The sequence below is a fragment of the Heterocephalus glaber genome, unplaced genomic scaffold, assembly GCF_053883595.1.
Source record: "Heterocephalus glaber isolate CG9 unplaced genomic scaffold, H.glaber_assembly_v1.0 deba00001608, whole genome shotgun sequence".
Classification (NCBI taxonomy): Eukaryota; Metazoa; Chordata; class Mammalia; order Rodentia; family Bathyergidae; genus Heterocephalus; species Heterocephalus glaber.
In genome coordinates, this window is record NW_028258379.1 from 39,510,556 (window position 1) to 39,524,382 (window position 13,827).

Consider the following 13,827-nt stretch of genomic DNA (forward strand, 5'->3'; position numbering starts at 1 on the left):
TAGTCCTGGCTGGCCTCAAACTTGTGGGGATCTTCCTGCCTCAGGCTCTGAAGTGCTGGGATTATAGGCGTGTGCCAGGACACCCAGCTCTTTTTTAGTTTGAGACAGGCGTCGGAAACACTGAGCTAAATTCCTGGCCCCCTTTTTTATTTTGAGACAGGGTCTCATTAAATTGCTAAGGTGCCCAGGTTGGGCTGGAATTTTCAATCTTCCTGCCTCAGCCTCCCAGAGTGCTGGGATTTCAGGCCTGTGTCACACATGTTGTCTAAACTCAACTCATTTTCTATAAGAGAAAGCAAATAAGTAACAGTTAGAATTGGTAAATTAAAAACGAAGACGCAGAAGCCAGCAAGTCCAGGGGGGCTGTCTGGGAGGATGGTGGGGAGGAGACGAGGCTGGGCCTTTGGCTTTTAAAACTCTGCGCCTTGCGCATCGTGCGGAATCCCGGGGGGCTCCTTTTCTGGGAGCAGCGTCGGGGGTCGTGGCCCGGAGCAGGCCCAGCGACCCTGCGGGGTCTGGGTCCCGCGCTCACCCCCGGACACAGAAACTGCAACTGCGCGGCCCCTGGGGTGCGGGTCTGGAGGAGCGAGTGGGGGCGAGGTGCCTCGCTGGAGCCTCCACCACCCCGACGAGCGGTGAATGTGACTTTCACTGTGTAGACTTTACATCATTTAAGTCCCAGTGATAAATGCTCCCGGTTGAACACGGAAGCCCTGAGCCCCGGGGCCGCAGCCCCAGCTCCCCGACAATGCCCTAGGCTCACCCACCCGCGGCCACGCCCTCCCACCAGCTGGCCACGCCCCTCCCCCGCGGTCCTGTCGCGCGTGAATTCAGACAGCAGGTGGCAGAGCGGCTCTAGCCTGCCGCCGGCCTCAGTTTCCCTTCGGATCACCGGGTCTGTGTCCTTCCCTTTCCTTCCCTCCTCCAGCAAAAATAAACGGATCCAAGCTTCCTGGCCGGGTCCGAGGCGCCTCCCCTTCCTGCAGGGAGCCAAGGCCTGGCGCCGCGGGACAGCTGGCTGGGCCCGCGTTGGGCGGAGCGGCCGGACGCGGGCGTCAAGGCCGAGGGCCGTGTGCGGGGGCCCCCCACCCCCCACCCCCACCCCCACCCCGGCTCCTCTCCGGTCGCTGCCCTGACCTCTGGCCTCTCCTGCAGCTTTTCCGGGCCAGCCGCGAGCCTGACGCCCGACGTACAGAGCTCGTTCTGTCTAAGGCCGAGCCCTCCGGGTTTTGTGGGACCGTTCCTCACGTGACGTGTGATTCCTTCCATATTAAATCTGGATGCATACTGTGTTCGAAGGTTCGTGTGCAAGTTTCCTCGTGCTTCTAGCCGGGCTTGGTGCCGCACACCTGTGATCATAGCGCTCTGGAGGCTGGGACAGGAGGATCGGTGGGAGTGTGAGGCCAGCCTGGGCTGCACACTGAGTTCAGGAGCAGCCTACACTGTACAGCTAGGCCCTATATAACTCGGCGAAGCTTTTCATGTGTCTGTTTGCCCCCAGTGCATCTTAGCTGAGGTCCCTGGTTAGGTATCCCCCCCCCCCTTTTTGCAGTACGGGGGATTGAACCCAGAACCCTCTGGTACATCCCAGCCTTTTAAAAATATTTATTTATTTATTTATTTATTCTATAAGAGTGCTGGGGTTTGAACCCAGGACATTTGCACTGAGCTACATCCCCAGTCTGTTTTTGATTTTGAGACAAGGTTGCCCAGGCTGCCCTCAAACTCGCAGTCCTCCTGCCTCAGCCTTCTCAGTAGCTGGTCCATTTAAAAAATTGAGTTGTTTTCTTTCTTTCTTTCTTTCTTCCTTCCTTCCTTCCTTCCCTCCCTCCCTCCCTCCCTCCTTCCCTCCTTCCTTCCTTCCCTCCTTCCTTTCTTTCTCTTTCTTTTTTGAGACACTATCTCACTGTGTAGTCCAGGCTGGCCTCGAACTTGCCTTGATCCTCCCGCCTCAGCCTCTCAGAGCGCTGGGATTGTAGCTGTACACTGCCGTGCCTGGCTTGTTGTTGAGGTTTAAGAGTTCTTTTTGTATTTTGGACCCATTCTTAAAACAGCTGTGTCTTTTGCAAATATTTTCTTCCAGTCTGTGACTTGTCTTCTCATTTTCTCGACATTTTTTCAGAATAATTTTTTTCCCAGTACTAGGCCTTACCACTGAGCTACAACCCTGTCTTTTTACTTTATTTTTAAAAATTTTAGGATAGAGTGTAAATAAACTGCCCAGGTGGGACTTGAACTTGCAATCCTCCTACCTCAGCCTTCTAAATGCTAGAATTACAGGTGGGTACCACTGTGCCCGGCAAAATTATTTTAGGAGCCAGGAAATACTTCCACAATCTTTTCATCTTTTTTTTTTTTTGGTACTGAGAATTGAACCTAGGGCCCTGTACATGGTAACTCTACTACTGAGCCATAACTTCAGTCTTTTTTTTTGTACCGGGATCAAATTCAGGACCTTGTGCTTGCAAGGCAGGCTCAGTGCCACTGAGCTAAATCCTCGGCCCACCTCACTTTTTTAAAAAAACTATTTTATTATTGTTTTTTCTTTTTGGTACCGGGGATCGAACTGGGGACCTTGTGCTTGGGCAGGCGGCGGAACCACTGAGCTAAATCCTGGGCCCTATTTTTTCTTTTTTTAAGCTTTGAGACAGGGTCTCACTACACTTCCCAGGCTGGGCTTGAACTTATGATCTTTCTGGAAAAAGTGGTGCAGGTCTATAGTATCAGCTACTTGGAAGGCTGAGGCAGGACAATCACTTGAGCCCAGGAATTCAGGGGCAGCCTGGGCAACCTAATAAGACTTTGTCTCCAAATAAAAAGGCTAGAAATTCAGTCTCAGAAGACTTTTCATCCCAGAGAACATCCCGTGTGGACTTGGGAAGGATGATGTTATTGTTGTTGGACCCTGTTCTGTACATGTGTGTGAGATCACTTTAGTTGCTGGGTATGGTGACTGATGGCTGTAGTCTCAGCACTCGGAAAGCTGAGGCAGGAGGGTCACTATGAATTTGAGGCCATAGTGAAACTGTCTTGAAAAAAAAAATCGCATTGGTTTATTGTGTTAAGTTCTCTATTCCCTTACTTATCTCAGATCTCATATTTCTGTCCACTAGGGTCCCGAGGAGAATATCGAAGTCTCCAACCATTACTGAAGGAGTCTGTGTCGCCCTCCGTTCTGTCAGTGGGTGACACGGCATCCCTCTTGTCAGTGCTCTGAGAGACAGCGCCCGAAGGGTGCATCAGAGGTGGGCAAGGGGCTTCCGGAGGCATCAGCTCAGGGATCACGCGGGGCCCCAAAAGCGGGGAGCAGACTGCTGATCACGGGAGTCAAGGCCTGGCCACACAAGGAGGCCCCGACTCAAAACATCAAAGAATGAAAGCAAAACACAGGGCCACTGTGGTGGCGCACGCCTGTGATCCCAGGCGCAGGAGGCCCAGGCAGGGGACAGTTCGAGGCCAGCCTGGGCCACGTAGTGAGACCAGACTCAAAAAACCAAAGAACAAAAACAACAAACACAAAGGCAGCAACACTGAAGGTTGGGGGATGAGCCAGGGGAAGTTTCCTTGCCCCTTTCGACCCCACTCTGCTCGGTGGCCCAGACACCAGGGTGAGCGGAACAGCCAGATGCTAGGCCCGATGAGCAGCCATCTTGTCTTTGGCATCTGCCACGGCCTCGGGATCAGGAGAATATTATTGTCAAGGTATTTCTGAACGTTTGCCTGGTCGGCAACACACGGCCTGCATCGGGGATGCTAAGGAAGTAACAGCACAAGCTGAGGTTGGAGAGCATGGGGACAGGCCCAGAGGGAACCTGGCTTCTGGTCACAGCTGTGGGACAGCGAGGCCCAGACTTGGTCCCCGAAGAGTCTTACTCCTGTCTGAGAGAGTGAAGAAGGCTGCTGGGTGCCAGGCACTCTGACTCTGGAGAACAAGACAGATAGGGTCCTGTAGGGAGGTGCATTCCTGGCATGCTGGGGGTAGGCACAGCAGGTGCAAGGGCCCTGGGGTCAGGTAGCTCAGTGTGACTGTGGCTCAGTAAGAGGCCAATGGGGATGGAGCTGGGTGGAAACATGAGAGGAGAGGCCCAGCAAGAGGCCAAGTGGCCACCAGGTCCTAGCAGGCTGTGGCCTGGTTTCCATTTTAACCTTGTTCCCTCAGTGCCCATGACTCAGGGCAGAGCCAGGGGCATGGTAGCAGCCACACAGAGACACAGCAGGGCTGAGTGCAGAGCAGACCAGGGTTCTGCTGAGATGGGGGAGCCAACACTGGGGACCCTGAGGCTGATGCATCCCAATGCCATCTGGCCGCCAGAGGGGTTGGCACCTTGTGCCACCTCCTCGGGCCCCTGAGCCGCCACTCCGTGCCTCCCGGCACCTGGCAGTGCTGGTCCACTCTTCACCTCTGTGGATTCGCCCCCAGTAGGCTGTGGTAGGCTGAACCACATCCGTGCAACCTTTTGGGCAGGTTTCCCCACTTGGCAGACATTCCCAAGGTTCACCCGAGTCGGGACAGTGTGTGCTCCAGTTCACTTGTTCTCGTGCCTGGGCCTTTTCACTTAAGGCAAAATTTATTTATTTTAGTGTACTGAGGCCTGGGCCCAGGGCCTTTACACTGAGCCACATCTCTAGCCCCTTTCTAAAATTTTTAAATTTTAAGACAGAGTCTCACTAAGCTGCTAAATTACCCAGGCTGGACCTAAACTTGCCATCCTCCTGCCCCAGCCTCCCAAGTGCTGGGATTGCAGGTGTGTGCCACCACGCCTGGCCCTTGTCCCTTCATATTTGACTGGCTCTGAGGCCCTAGCCCGTGGCTGTCCGAGCAGGTCCGCCCCTCCCCGGGCTGTCGTGAGGGTGCAAGGACATGGAGGGCAGCTTCTGGAGGACGGCGCGGGGCTGTGCAGCTTCACACTTCCGGGGTCCCCTCTGCCCTTGGAGTCAGCTCTGGCGCCTGACGTCCGGCTCTCAGGCCTGGCTGCTGCTCTCTCCCGTTGCCTCCCCCCCTTCGTTTCCGTTTTGGCTCTGGCAGGGCAGGAGCAGGAGGTGAGACCCGGGCCGCCCGGCTTCGTGAGTGGCGTCCGGCACAGCCCAAGGCCCCAGCCTCGCAGATGCCGGGTGTGTGGCTGAGGGGCCCCACAAGGCCCCCGCCCCACAAGGAGAAGAGACGCGGGCAGAGAGGGGAGGGGGCGTCAGGCCTCACCCTCCTGCACCCCATCCGCCAGCCCCCGAGGCCAGGGCGCCCAGAGCACGGAGCCTGCTCCCCCGACCGAGATGGACCGTCATGAGGGAGGGCTGAAGGGGGACGGGAGGCAGTGACCCTGGTGCGTGGGGCGCCTGGGGGATGGCGGCAGGGACAGCGCTGCAAGGTCCCCCGCGGCGCAGGGTGACAGGAAGGCCTGCGTGGAGGTCAGGGACGTGCGGGGCGCCAGGGGCGACCTGCGTGGAGGCTCGGCTTCCTGGGCGATGACGACCTGCACCCCAGCTGGAGGGGCAGCCCAGCCGTCCTCCCAGGTGCCCAGCGACCCCTCCGCCCACACCGTGATTGACCCGACCTGAGCGTCCTGGGCCCTGCGCCGGGGCCTCTGTCTGTCCGTCTGGCAGTAGCTCCTTTGCCTTTTTATTTATTTTTTAGACAAGGTCTTGCTGTGCGGTTCAGGCTGAACTTGTACTCACTCTGTAGCTCAGACTGGCCTCGAACTCAAGGCGATCCTTCTGCCTCAGCCTCCCAAGTGCTGGATTATAGACGTGTGGTACCGTGCCTGGCTCGGTGTGTCTTTTCTGATCCAGCCTTGGGGAGGGGAAGGAGGTGTCACTCTTGTAAAAGGGGCAGGCACGGGCGAGGCAGCACGCGCCTGAAACCTCACACCAAGAGGTTTAGTGGGCCTTTGTGGTGCTGTGGAGCAGTGCTGGGCCCCAGGTGCTGACACCAGGCTGGGCAGGGAGGAGACAGAGGGAGCCGCAGGCAGGGTGGGAAGGGCACCCACAGGAGGCGGCATGGAGCAGGACCCAGGCCCAGCGCCCCAGGGCCTCTGCAAGAAGAGTGAGGCTTTGCCAGGCTTAATCCCTGCCGTCTGGGAGGCAGAGGCAGGAAGGTTGCAAGTTCCAGCCCATCCTGGGCAATTTAGCAAGACCTTGCCTAAAAAAGGAAAAAAAAAAGACTTGGAAGTTCAGTTCAGTGTGAAGACCCTGGGTTTAACCACCAATGAAGGGAGGAAAAAAGAGACGAGAAGAAGGGCGGCCCAATGTGGGGACTCCGGGATGGCCCTGGGCGGGGGCCACTCTTCTTCGCCTTGCAGTTGTCCCCGGCTGCCCTCCGGCCTGAGATGGGACCCTGTCCTCCCACAAGCCTGTGGCTCCTTTGGAGTCTCCCTGGGGTCCCCAGGTATCCCCTGGCCATGGACATCTCCCCAGTCCTCCCTAGAGAAACAGTCACAGGCACTCCAAGGTCCTGCAGAGAAAGGGGGCAGCAGCGGGGTGGGAGCAGGCCCAGCGCATCCCTCCCACTCAGCTCGGGTTGGCAGAGCCGCACCACCCTGAGGCCTCCTGGAGCAAAGGGCGGGGTGGGTGGGGCCAGGAAACCCGACACGGTCAAAACTGGCCAAAGTGGGCAAAGGGGCTTGGATGCCACCTGCTTGGCACCACCACAGGTCACTGTGCTGCAGTGGGAAGAGCCAGGCCTGGCCCGGGAGGCAGCCGGAGCACCCTCCCCTCTCCCAGGCCAGTGAGGGAGGCCAGGAAAGAGCTGCAGGCACAAAGCCCACACTGGTGCCTTCTTCCACCTCCTCTGCAAATCATCTCTGCCTCTTAAATAACTTTGTTGAGATACAATGAACACGCCACACAATTCACTTGAAGTGTGCAACTCAAGGCAGGCATTGTGGCTCACACCTATAATCCTAGCACTCTGGGAGGCTGAGGCAGGAGGGTCACAAATTTGAGCCCAGACTGAGTAGCTTAGTGACTTAGTATCTCAAAATAAAAAATTTAAAAAGGGCCGAGATGGAGCTCAGTGCAAAGGCGTAGGTTCAATACCCAGTCCTCCAGCTGTGCAACCACACACCATGATCAGTTTCAGAAATGCACAGCAGCTCAGTGAGAGGCTCGGGGCTCGGCTTGAGCTCAGAGGGGTCCTCTCAGTGGTCAGCCCTGGGTCCTGACCCCTCAGCCCCTGGCCACCCGACCTACTTTCTGTCCACACAATCCTGGGCCAGACTTTTCCTGTGCAGTCAGTGGCTTTGTACAAGATGCGGCCTTTGGTTAATACCACAGTTTCACCTCAGCATGGTGGCACACACCTGGCTACTGAGTTACTACACCTGAAGCTTGTTGTTTGTTTTGCTTTTGGTGGTACTGGGGGGTTGAACCCAAGGCTGCTCTACCATTGAGCTACATTCCCACCACCACCCCAGAGTCCTTCCCTTTTTTTTGAGACAGAGTCTTGCTAAGTTGTGCAGATCTTCCTGCCTCAGCCTCCCTAACTTTGGGGACAGAAGCATTTGGCCCCGAGCAGGGCTCCAGCTCCTTGTTGTATTTCGATTTGTATTTCCCTGATGGCTCATGTCAATGATCTTTACACATCTTTATTGGCCATGTCTATGTTTTCTTTGGAGAGGTCAATTCAGAGACTTCACCCCCTTGAAAACTGAATCACTTTTCTTTTTTTTTTATACTGGGGATCAAACTCAGGACCTTGTGCTTGGAAGGCAGGTGGCAGCACCACTGAGCTAAATCCCCGGCCCTTTTTCTTTTTTTTGAGACAGGGTCTCCCTATGCAGTTCAAGCTAGGCTTGAAATCACTATGTAGCCCAGGCTGGCCTTGAAATTGTGGCAATCTTCCTGCCTCAGCCTGTCAAGTGCAGGGATTACAGGTGTGCCACCACCATGCCTGGGCCTTAATTTGTTATTGAGCTGTGAGAACTCTTTATGCATCTTAAAGTCCTTTATCAGACATATTGCAAATAATGCCTCCCATTTTCCTTCCCTCTCTCCCTCCTTCGCTTTTTTTCCAGTACTGAGGATTGAACTAGGTTACATCCCCAGCCCTTTTTTATTTTTGTTTTGGGACAGGGTCTTGGAGTCCGCCTGCCTCAGCCTCCTAGAGTGCTAGGATTACAGGTGTGTGCCACCAGGATTGACTCTTTAATTTTTATGAAGTCCAATTCACCTTACTGTTGTCGCCGTTGTTATTCTTTATGCTTAGGGCAGAATGAGACCGGCAACCCAAGGTCATGAAGACTCGGAGGTTTTCTTCTAAGTGCTTTACGGTTCTCACTCTCACCATTAGGTCTGTGACTCCTGTTAGGAGTTGAGTCGCTAACATGTCCAGTAACAAGGCAGCGGGGCTCCGGCAGCACCCAGGTCTGTGGAGGGGTGCAGATGCAGGCTGAGATATCTCCACCTGCCCCATGAGGCGCAGTGCTGTAGGGGATGCTTAACTCACCTGCCTTCCTAACAGGAAAATACTAGACTTCAGTTAGAGGTGAATTTGAGAAAGCTAGCATTACCCCCGAATTCTCCCCCTAAACCCCACTGCAAGGACTCCTGGGATCTCGACATTTCCTGTGGAGGCCTTGGTTTTCAAAGAGTCTTCAGGGCTCAGGCCCTCTCAGGATGACCTCAGGGCTCTGTGTCCATTACCCTCAGCCCCGGCTCTCCCTCTGCCTCCCTCAGTCCTGGAGAAGCTATTCCTTGCCAAGCAGAATTTTCTTTTCTTTCATTTTTTTAGAGGGAAGATGCTGGGGGTTGAATCCAGGGCCCTCACACTAAGGTAAAACCCCAGGCCTTTTTACAGTTTTATTTTTATTATTTTATTTTATTTTTTGGTACTGAGGATAGAACTTGGGACCTTGTGCTTGTGAGGCAGGCAGTGGAATCACTGAGCTAAATCCCCGGCTCTACACTTTTTATTTTTGAGACAAAGTCTCATTAAGTTGCCAAGTTGCCCAGGCTGGAATGGGATTTGGGATCCTCCTGCCTCAGCCTTCCTGAGTACTAGGATTACAGGCCTGCACCACCATGCCTGGTTCTGTGAATTTCCTAACAAGCTATCTAAAATAATCGTAATAATAATGAGAGTAATACAAATTAACATTCTACGCTTAGAACCAGACAAGGTCTTTGTGCACATCCTCGCCTCCCATGTTCCCAGCATTCCCAGGGCGGCTCTGGGTGGAGCAGGAGGTGACATGAGCCTGTGGCTGGATGTGCCCTGCTCCCCTCACCAAGTGCGAGACTCCAAGCAGGTCAGGCCACCTCTAGTGCCACCTCTGGGTGCCTTGGTTTCCTTATGTACAAGCTGGGATGCTGGATGCCTGTATCTACCACTGGGATTGTTAAGAGGCCATCTCAGTACGAAGGGCAGAAGCAGGTACACAGTGGAGCTATTGTGGCACACACACCTATAATCCTGGCCACTTGCAGGGGAGCGAGGCAGGAGGATGGTGAGTTTGAGCCTTGCACGGGCAACTTAGCAATTTAGCTGGACTGTCTTGAAATAAAAAGGGCTACATGCCGAGCACCTGGGTTAGGGACCTGTGCTCCACTTGGTCACTGTAAACCCACAGAGCCCCTGGGATAGGTGCCACTAAGCCACCAAGCAGTTCCTGCGCTCCACTTATCCACGAGACGTTCCGGACCTAGGGTCACGTGGAAATTCCACTTTCTGGATTTCCATCCTGGACAAACCGGGAGCTTTTTTTCCTTCTCTTTATTTCCAATACAGGTCTAACCTCAAAAAAAAGGCCCAGGGCTGTAACGCAGTGTGAAGGCCCTGGGTTGTGTCCAGTACTGACACAAAAATTGTATAAACAATTTTTTAAAATGGCCGGGAAGGGCTGGGGATTTAGTTCAGTGGTTCCGCCGCCTGCTCTGCAAGCAAAAGGACCCAAGTTCGATCCCTGATACCAAAAAAAAAAAAAAAAAAAAAAAAAAAGAGTAAAAATGGCTGGGGCTGCAGCTCAGTGGTAGAGTGCCCATTCACCTGACCACCCAGGTCCCGGCTACCACTGGGCCCCAGAGGCTGTCTCCCCCGCCTGCTGGCTCTGGCCCTGGCTTGAGTCATCTGTGTCACCTGGGACTCTTCGGTACCCACAGAAACGCAAAGCACCTGATTGGAGGCCAGGGTCTCAGGCCTGATCCAGGGAGGGCAAGAGGTGGGGTGGCCCCAGTCTTCTGCTTCCCAGCTGACCTCCTCCTCCACCGGCTCCTCGAGCCTGAAAGCCTAGTGTGCTCTGTACTGCTCTGGGGGCCCTAGGCTCTCCCACTCCTAGCTCCTGAGCTCGGAAGCAGGAGGGACTTTGCTGAGTTCTCCAAAGAGCCTTAATAAGCCTGTATGGGCCGAGTGCCCACGCCTGACTCACTCCCCGAAGAGGGGCCTGGGGTGTGAGCTGGTCAGGAACAAGGACCTTGAAGTTGGCCACCAGGAAGGGGGCTGGGTGTTTCTTCTGGAAGGATGCTGGGCTGACCAGCCGTCCGTCCTCCCTATACAGTGCGTTCAGTGTCTCCGCTGTTAGACCTCACTTGTTCTAGAGACCCTCCCCCAGGGGGCCCTGCTGAGCACCCACAGCAGCCTATATTCCCTGTTATGCATCCATTCACCTACCCACCTGTCCACTCATCCACCTACCTAACCCACCCACCTGTCCATCCACCTATCCACCCATCCGCGCACTTATCCCTGCCCATTTACCCACCTGCCCAACCTTTCCTCACCCAACAACTATGCCCCCAGCACAGAGGAGTAAAGGCAGAGCAGGAACCCAGCAACTGCAGGGTGGAAGGAGGGTGTGGTGGATTGACTAATGGTCAACTTGTATTGCCCAGCTGAACTGAATTAGCGTGGTCTCACTGTAGAGCATCCACCTGAAGATTGTTAACAATATTCATAAAAAGAGAACTGGAGGGGAAGATCATGCCCTGTTGATTTGCTAGGAGAAGCTTGCTGCGGATGGTTTTCCTGATGCAAACTAGGATGTTCTCATCGGAGGAGCTTGGGGCCTCACTGTCGCTGGGAATGGCTGCTGTTCTCATCAGGGGAGCTCTGATCTTCACCGTGAGCATCACTTCCTGGCTCCACTGTGGGTCCTTCAGCTTGGTGGCAGAAATCCTTCATCTCACCATCATAGATTTCCTGGCTTCCACCACTGGCCTTTGAGCTTTCCAGGTGCAGAGCCTCAATACGCGCAAGCATGAGACATTGCCATGGGCTCTAGGCCACTGGCTGGACTTGAGGACATTGCCTTGGACTCTAGGCCTTCAGCTGGACTTGTGTGGGAAACTGCTGGGATCCAGGCCCTCAGGTGACTCCTCTGGGCTTCTAGTGTGTGGTTAATCTCTTGCATTCCTTTGGATTTGACTCTTTGGGTAATTATCATAAAATAACCTTGTAAGTTATGTGTCCTGTATTTAATGTATTCCCTTGCTGACTACAACAGAAACGGTGGAGACTGTGAAGGAGCCGGGGCAAGAGGTGTGTGGAGGGGCAGGAATGGAGGGGGGACTGGGGTCTTGGGGACCAGAGGGAGGGAGTTGCTGGCAGCCTACTCAGGTGTTGCTGAGAGGCTTGGTGCCACCAAGGGGGGGCCCACAGGATTTGTGGGTGACCCCAGTAAGCAAGCAGAGGTGAGGCACTTCACGAGGGAGAGGGAAGCAGGTGCAGATGGGTCTCTGAGGAGGGGAGGAGCTTGGGAGCCAGGGAAAACGCTGACCCAGAGGGCAGATGATGGGCAGGAGGGCAGTGGGGCAATGGAGTGAGGGGCCAAGGGAGAGGAGGATGCCTGGCAGGGAACTGGTGGAGGGGCTGCAGCAGGAGCAAGGGGAGAAGATAGAAACCAAGTGGGGCTGGGGCAGCCTAGGGTGCCAGCGCAAAGGTGTGGTCCCAGGTTTGCTGGGTGGGTCGCATGTGGCCAGGAGCAAGGGCACCTGCCTGGTGTCCCAGCTACTGGGGATGCTGAGGCAGGACTGCGAGTCTGGGGCAAGACTGGGCAATTTAGAGCCTGTCCCAACACACACACACACACACACACACACACACACACACAGGGCCATGTGGACGCCCATCCCAGCAACAGGAAATAGGGCTTCCTCCAGGTTAGGGTTCTCAATGACAGAGGATAGAGGTCGGGGAGGTGGACTACAAAAATCCACAGGGTCAGGAAGTAGGTGCCATTTTCTGTATTTCATGGAGGAGGAAGCTGAAAGTTTACAGCCTAATGCAGTCTCCGAGTCACTGACGTCTAATTAGAGCTGGCTAAGCTGCCTGTCAGGTGTGCATTTGTTCAAAGAAATGAAAGGCTGGTTGGTGTCTGGGGTTGGAGCTTGGGGGAAGAGCAGGAACAAGGTCCTGGGTTCATCCCCAGCACCACCGGGGGCAGGGAGAAGGGAGGGAGGGAGGGAGGTCCAGTGAAGCATCTACAGTCTTAACCCAGCAGGAAGTGGCCTTGAGCTCGGGTACTGTGTGTGTGGTGGGCCTGCCTGTTCCTGCTCCTATAGGTCCTTGTCTCCTGTCTGGGGAAGATCTTGGTGACAGGCACAAGCTCGGTGGGACTCCACTCCCTGCCTGGAGGCCTCTGCCAGGCCCACCCTGGGTGCCCCCTCCCCAGCTCCCTGGGGGCGAACAGCTGCAGCGGTCAGGCTCTCCAGAGACAAGGCGCCCTTTGGAGGGGAGCCTGGGAGAACCCCCGCACGAACGTGCCGGGGCGAGGGCTTCTCTCCTGAGTGGGCTCCTGGGCCTTGTTTCTTATACTAAGGCAGAAGCGAGGAGGTCACTTACTCAAGTTAATAATGACGGGTTCGAGCTGCAGAAAACGTGGAAGAGAAAACCCTGTTTGTTTACTCAGGCTTTAAAACCATAAACTCCCGATTTCTCTCTACAGCTATTTACAGCCTGAGCGGGTGTAAACCGTTCCTATATGAAGCTCAGGCCTGAAATAACCTGAACGAAAAATAGCCATCCACGGCGAAAAAAGGAAACAAGAAAGAAAAGACAGAAGAAACGACTTCCCGTGGGGCCGGCCTGGGGGCTCCAGGGACGCCCCCCCCCCCCCGGCAGCTGTCAGCCGGGTCCCTTGGCAGGGTCGGCCCATCCCCGTTCCCCGGGCCCAGATCCTCGAGGCGTCCGTGGGGTGCGGGCCGTCCCAGAGGGGCGCACCGGGCTCGCGGGAGGCGTCCCCCTCCTCCCTGCCCCCCGACGAGCCCGCCCCGCCCGTCTTCCCCGGGACCCGGTCCCCTGGGCGCCCCGTCCCTGCGCTCCGCGGCCCCCGTCCCCGGAACCCCCGGGTCCCCTGGGAAAGGCGGGGGCGCAATTAGTTTCTCCAATTAGTTTCCCGTCTTTGTATAGAGCCCATTCAAACGGGCTGTAGTCCTCCGCGCGCGGGAAAGTAGTCCCGACCTCGCCGGGAGTCGCCCTCGCATCGCGCGCCCAGCACGCGGAGAAGCCAACGGGATGCCCCGCGGTGTGCCGGGGGGGGGGCTGGGGCCCGGGCCGCGGGGTGCGGGCGGCCGGGCGGGGGCCGCGGGGGAGGGGCGGGAGGGTGGCGAAGTCCTCGCCGTCGCCTCGAGAGATGGATCATGGGGCGTAGAGCGATCTCAAACCTCAAACCACGTACGGTGGGCGATACGCGTCAACCCAACCCGACCAACGGAAGCGCGGGGCCTCCCCCACCCTGCGTGTCCGCCCCCCGGCCCCCCTGACGGACACTCGCCGCAGCCAACCCTGCTGCCGCTCGCCAGCCAAATCCCACGAGATCCAATGGGACCGCGAGGGGGCGGAGCCGCCGCCCGCTGGGTTAGGCTGCGCGCGGCCCGCCCCTAGCCGCTCAGGCCCCGCCCTCC

At 56.1% G+C, this 13,827-nt stretch overlaps 1 long non-coding RNA gene across 1 annotated transcript; it reads left to right on the forward strand.

The window, feature by feature from the left end:
* Positions 1 to 1,103: 1,103 nt before the first annotated feature.
* LOC147822876 (uncharacterized) lies at positions 1,104 to 11,388 on the forward strand. The gene is made up of 2 exons (XR_015445185.1): positions 1,104 to 1,299; positions 3,114 to 11,388. It is a non-coding gene; the product is annotated as an uncharacterized LOC147822876 (long non-coding RNA).
* Positions 11,389 to 13,827: the final 2,439 nt, after the last annotated feature.